Consider the following 6,000-nt stretch of genomic DNA (forward strand, 5'->3'; position numbering starts at 1 on the left):
GTGTGTGACAGGGGAAATGGAGGATTGTTGTGTGTGACAGGGGAAATGGAGGGTTGTTGTGTGTGACAGGGGAAATGGAGGATTGTTGTGTGTGACAGGGGAAATGGAGGGTTGTTGTGTGTGACAAGGGAAATGGAGGGTTGTTGTGTGTAACAGGGGAAATGGAGGATTGTTGTGTGTGACAGGGGAAATGGAGGATTGTTGTGTGTGACAGGGGAAATGGAGGGTTGTTGTGTGTGACAGGGGAAATGGAGGGTTGTTGTGTGAGAGGGTAAATGGAGGGTTGTTGTGTGTAACAGGGTAAATGGAGGGTTGTTGTGTGTGAAAGGAGAAATGGAGGGTTGTTGTGTGTGAAACAGGAAATGGAGGGATGTTGCGTGTGACAGGGGGAATGGAGGGTTGTTGTGTGTGACAGGGGAAATGGAGGGTTGTTGTGTGTAATAGGGGAAATGGAGGGTTGTTGTGTGAGAGGGTAAATGGAGGGTTATTGTGTGTAACAGGGTAAATGGAGGGTTGTTTTGTTTAACAGGGCAAATGAAGGGTTGTTTTGTGTAACAGGGGAAATGGAGGGTTGTTGTGTGTGACAGGGTAAATGGGGGTTTGTGTGTGAGAGGGTAAATGGATGGTTATTGTGTGTACCTGGGTAAATGGAGGTTGGTTTTGTGTAACAGGGGAAATGGAGGGTTGTTGTGTGTAACAGGGGAAATGGTGGATTGTTGTGTGTTAAACGGGAAATGGACGGTTGTTGTGTGTAACAGGGTAAATGGAGGGTTGTTTTGTGTAACAGGGTAAATGGAGGGTTGTTGTATGTGACAGGGGAAATTGAGGATTGTTTTGTGTAACATGGGAAATGGAGGATTGTTGTGTGTGACAGGGGAAATGGAGGGTTGTTGTGTGTGACAGGGGAAATGGAGGGTTGTTGTGTGTGACAGGAGAAATGGAGGGTTGTTGTGTGTGAGAGGGGAAATGGAGGGTTGTTGTGTGTGACAGGGGAAATGGAGGGTTGTTGTGTGTGACAGGGGAATTGGAGGGTTGTTGTGTGAGAGGGTAAATGGAGGGTTGTTGTGTGTAACAGGGTAAATGGAGGGTTGTTTTGTGTAACAGGGTAAATGGAGGGTTGTTGTGTGTGACAGGGGAAATTGAGGATTGTTTTGTGTAACATCGGAAATGGAGGATTGTTGTGTGTGCCATGGGAAATTGAGGATTGTTTTGTGTAACAGTGGAAATGGAGGGTTGTTGTGTGTGACAGGGGAAATTGAGGATTGTTTTGTGTAACAGGGGAAATGGAGGGTTGTTTGTGACAGGGGCAATTGTGGATTGTTTTGTGTAACAGGGGAAATGGAGGGTTGTTGTGTGTGTGACAGGGGAAATGGAGGTTTGTTGTTTGTGACATGGAAAATGGAGGGTTTTGTTTGACAGTGGAAATTGAGAGGTGTGTGTGTGACAGGGGAAATGGAGGGTTGTTTTTTGTGACAGGGGAAATGGAGGGTTGTTGTGTGTGACAGGGGAAATTGAGGATTGTTTTGTGTAACAGGAGAAATGAAGGGTTGTTGTGTGTGACAGGGCAAATGGAGGATTGTTGTGTGTGACAGTGGAAATGGAGGATTGTTGTGTGTAACAGGGGAAATGGAGGGCTGTTTTGTGTAACAGGGGACATGGAGAATTGTTTTGTGTAACATGGGAAATGGAGGATTGTTGTGTGTGACAGGGGAAATGGAGGACTGTTTTGTTTAACATGGGACATGGAGGGTTATTGTGTGTGACAGGGGAAATGGAGGGTTTGTGTGACAGGGGAAATGGAGGGTTGTGTGTGACAGGGGAAATGGAGGGTTGTTTTGTGTAACAGGGGACATGGAGGGTTGTTTTGTGTAACGGGGGACATGGAGGGTTGTTTTGTGTAACATGGGAAATGGAGGTATGTTGTGTGTGTGACAGTGGAAATGGAGGATTGTTGTGTGTGACAGGGTAAATGGATGGTTGTTCCGTGTGACAGGGGACATGGAGGGTTGTTTTGTGTAACTGGGAAATGGAGGATTATTGTGTGTGCCAGGGGAAATGGAGGATTGTTGTGTGTGGGAAATGGAGAGTTGTTTTGTGTAACATGGGAAATGGAGGGTTGTGTGTGACAGGGGAAATGGAGGGTTGTTTTTTGTAACATGGGAAATGGAGGATTTATGTGTGTGACAGGGGAAATGGAGGGTTGATGTGTGTAACAGTGGACATGGAGGGTTGTTTTTTGTAACAGGGGAAATGGAGGGTTGTGTGTGACAGGGGAAATTGAGGGTTATTGTGTGTGAAAGGAGAAATGGAGGGTTGTTGTGTGTGACAGGGTAAATGGGGGTTGTTTTGTGTGACAGGGTAAATGGAGGGTTGTTCCGTGTGACAGGGGAAATGGAGGGTTGTTTTGTGTAACAGGAGAAATGCAGGGTTGTTGTGTGTGACAGGGCAAATGGAGGATTGTTGTGTGTGACAGTGGAAATGGAGGATTGTTGTGTGTAACAGGGGAAATGGAGGGCTGTTTTGTGTAACAGGGGACATGGAGAATTGTTTTGTGTAACATGGGAAATGGAGGATTGTTGTGTGTGACAGGGGAAATGGAGGACTGTTTTGTTTAACATGGGACATGGAGGGTTATTGTGTGTGACAGGGGAAATGGAGGGTTTGTGTGACAGGCGAAATGGAGGGTTGTGTGTGACAGGGGAAATGGAGGGTTGTTTTGTGTAACAGGGGACATGGAGGGTTGTTTTGTGTAACAGGGGACATGGAGGGTTGTTTTGTGTAACATGGGAAATGGAGGTATGTTGTGTGTGTGACAGTGGAAATGGAGGATTGTTGTGTGTGACAGGGTAAATGGATGGTTGTTCCGTGTGACAGGGGACATGGAGGGTTGTTTTGTGTAACTGGGAAATGGAGGATTATTGTGTGTGCCAGGGGAAATGGAGGATTGTTGTGTGTGACAGGGGAAATGGAGAGTTGTTTTGTGTAACATGGGAAATGGAGGGTTGTGTGTGACAGGGGAAATGGAGGGTTGTTTTTTGTAACATGGGAAATGGAGGATTTATGTGTGTGACAGGGGAAATGGAGGGTTGATGTGTGTAACAGTGGACATGGAGGGTTGTTTTTTGTAACAGGGGAAATGGAGGGTTGTGTGTGACAGGGGAAATTGAGGGTTATTGTGTGTGAAAGGAGAAATGGAGGGTTGTTGTGTGTGACAGGGTAAATGGGGGTTGTTTTGTGTGACAGGGTAAATGGAGGGTTGTTCCGTGTGACAGGGGAAATGGAGGGTTGTTGCGTGAGACAGGGTAAATGGAGGGTTGTTGCGTGAGACAGGGTAAATGGAGGGTTGTTGCGTGAGACAGGGTAAATGGAGGGTTATTGTGTGTGACAGGTGAAATGGAATGTTTTTGTTTGTGACAGGGGAAATGGAATGTTGTTGTGTCTGACAGAGCAAACTGAGGGTTGTTGGGTGTGACAAACACACTTTGGCACCTTGCCAAGATAGTATAGGAGGAAACATGAGAATAAAACCAGGAGGAGAACATGTCAGAGAAACAGACTCGATACCAGTACCCCCGTATATAGCCTCGTTATTGTTATTTTATTATGTGACTTTTTATCATTTTTTACTTTAGTTTATTTGGTAAATATTTTCTTAACTCTTCTTGAACTGCACTGTTGGTTAAGGGCTTGTAAGCAGGCATTTCACGGTAAGGTCTACACTTGTTTTCAGCTCACGTGACAAAGTTGGATTCGATTTGATTTAATCTCTAGACCACTGTCATTACCTTCCTTTTTACTCTCTATGGCCTTGATTCTGATTGGATGACAGAACAGGTGATGAATGCATTCATTAATATCGATCAGCCCTGTTCACAAACATGGAAATACAGCTAAAATACAGTACATGTACATGATATGAATACCAGTTCCCATGTTCCTTTAGTGCCCCTTAGTGGTGAGACGATGTATTTACACCCTGGGCTTTTTCTTTCTTTCTTTCTTTCTTTCTTTTGTTCCTCTGAGTAAAGAAAAATAAATAATATAATATTCCTATTTCTATTTTTACCGATACACTTTCTACAGCAAGTCATTACAATGAAAAATTAAGTATGTTATAATAGACACATTTGGTGGTTTAGACCTCATGTAGTCCTTACAGATTTAGACCTCATGTAGTCCTTACAGATTTAGACCTCATGTAGTCCTTACAGATTTAGACCTCATGTAGTCCTTACAGATTTAGACCTTATGTAGTCCTTACATATTTAGACCTCATGTAGTCCTTACAGATTTAGACCTCATGTAGTCATTACAGATTTAGACCTCATGTAGTCCTTACAGATTTAAACCTCATGTAGTCCTTACATATTTAGACCTCATGTAGTCCTTACAGATTTAGACCTCATGTAGTCCTTACAGATTTAGACCTCATGTAGTCCTTACATATTTAGACCTCATATAGTCCTTACAGATTTAGACCTCATGTAGTCCTTACAGATTTAGACCTCATGTAGTCCTTACAGATTTAGACCTCATGTAGTCCTTACAGATTTAGACCTCATGTAGTCCTTGCAGATTTAGACCTCATGTAGTCCTTACATATTTAGACCTCATGTAGTCCTTACAGATTTAGACCTCATGTAGTCCTTACAGATTTAGACCTCATGTAGTCCTTACAGATTTACACCTCATGTAGTCCTTACAGATTTAGACCTCATGTAGTCCTTACAGATTTAGACCTCATGTAGTCCTTACAGATTTACACCTCATGTAGTCCTTACAGATTTAGACCTCATGTAGTCCTTACAGATTTAGACCTCATGTAGTCCTTACAGATTTAGACCTCATGTAGTCCTTACAGATTTAGACCTCATGTAGTCCTTACAGATTTAGACCTCATGTAGTCCTTACAGATTTAGACCTCATGTAGTCCTTACAGATTTAGACCTCATGTAGTCATTACAGATTTAGACCTCATGTAGTCCTTACAGATTTAGACCTCATGTAGTCCTTACAGACTTAGACCTTGTGCTGCTCCTACGGAGTCAGGATGGCTGAGCGGTGTAAGGTGCCTCGTCAAGGTTGAAGTCTCTGCTCGAGTGGTGGTGTCAAATCCAACTACTGATAATATTTTGCTAAATCGATCAATGTAATTTAGTGAATGTCATATTGCATTTGATAGCATGATAGTAAATTAATTAAACACTTTTATTATGGTATAAATGAAACATTTTATCATAGTCTAAATGAAAAGTTATTCAAATAGTTTAATTAGCCAACAGTTAATACTACTGTAGTCTAGATGGAGGACACGCATATCATTAGCACAGTATTTGCGTGGCTGAGTGGTTAAGGTGATGGACTCGAAAACCATTGGCATCTTGACCCACTGGATCGAATGCTGCCGACAACGTTATTGGTTTTTGTAAGTTCCTGTCAAAGGCACCTCCCCTTCAACAAAACTCAGATTGCGTGTGAAGCCCTTTTACCACATGAGGGCACCCTCCACTTTCACGTATCAGCTATGTACAAAACATTATGAACACCTTCCGAATATTGAGTTGAGACTGGACTCAGAACAGCCTCAATTAGTCAGGGCACGGACTACAAGGTGTGGAAAGCATTCCAGAAAGACGTTGGCCCATGTTCACTCCAATGCTTGCCACAGTCGCTTCAAGTTGGCTGGATGTCCTTTGAGTAGTGGGACATTCTTGATACACACAGGAAACTGATGTGTGAAAAACCCAGCAGCGTTGCAGTTCTTGACACCAACCGGTCCGCCTGGCACCTTTTACCATACCTCGTTCAAAGACACTTAAATATTTTGTCTTGCCCATTCACCCTTTGAATGTCACACATACACAATCAGTGTCTTAATTGTGTCATGGCTTAAAAATCCTTCTTTAACCTGTCTCCTCTCCTTCATCTACACTGATTGAAATGGATTTAACCAGGGACATCAATAAGGGTTTATAGCTTTCACCTGGATTCACCAGGTCA

This window comes from Oncorhynchus gorbuscha, linkage group LG21 (genome assembly GCF_021184085.1).
Source record: "Oncorhynchus gorbuscha isolate QuinsamMale2020 ecotype Even-year linkage group LG21, OgorEven_v1.0, whole genome shotgun sequence".
Classification (NCBI taxonomy): Eukaryota; Metazoa; Chordata; class Actinopteri; order Salmoniformes; family Salmonidae; genus Oncorhynchus; species Oncorhynchus gorbuscha.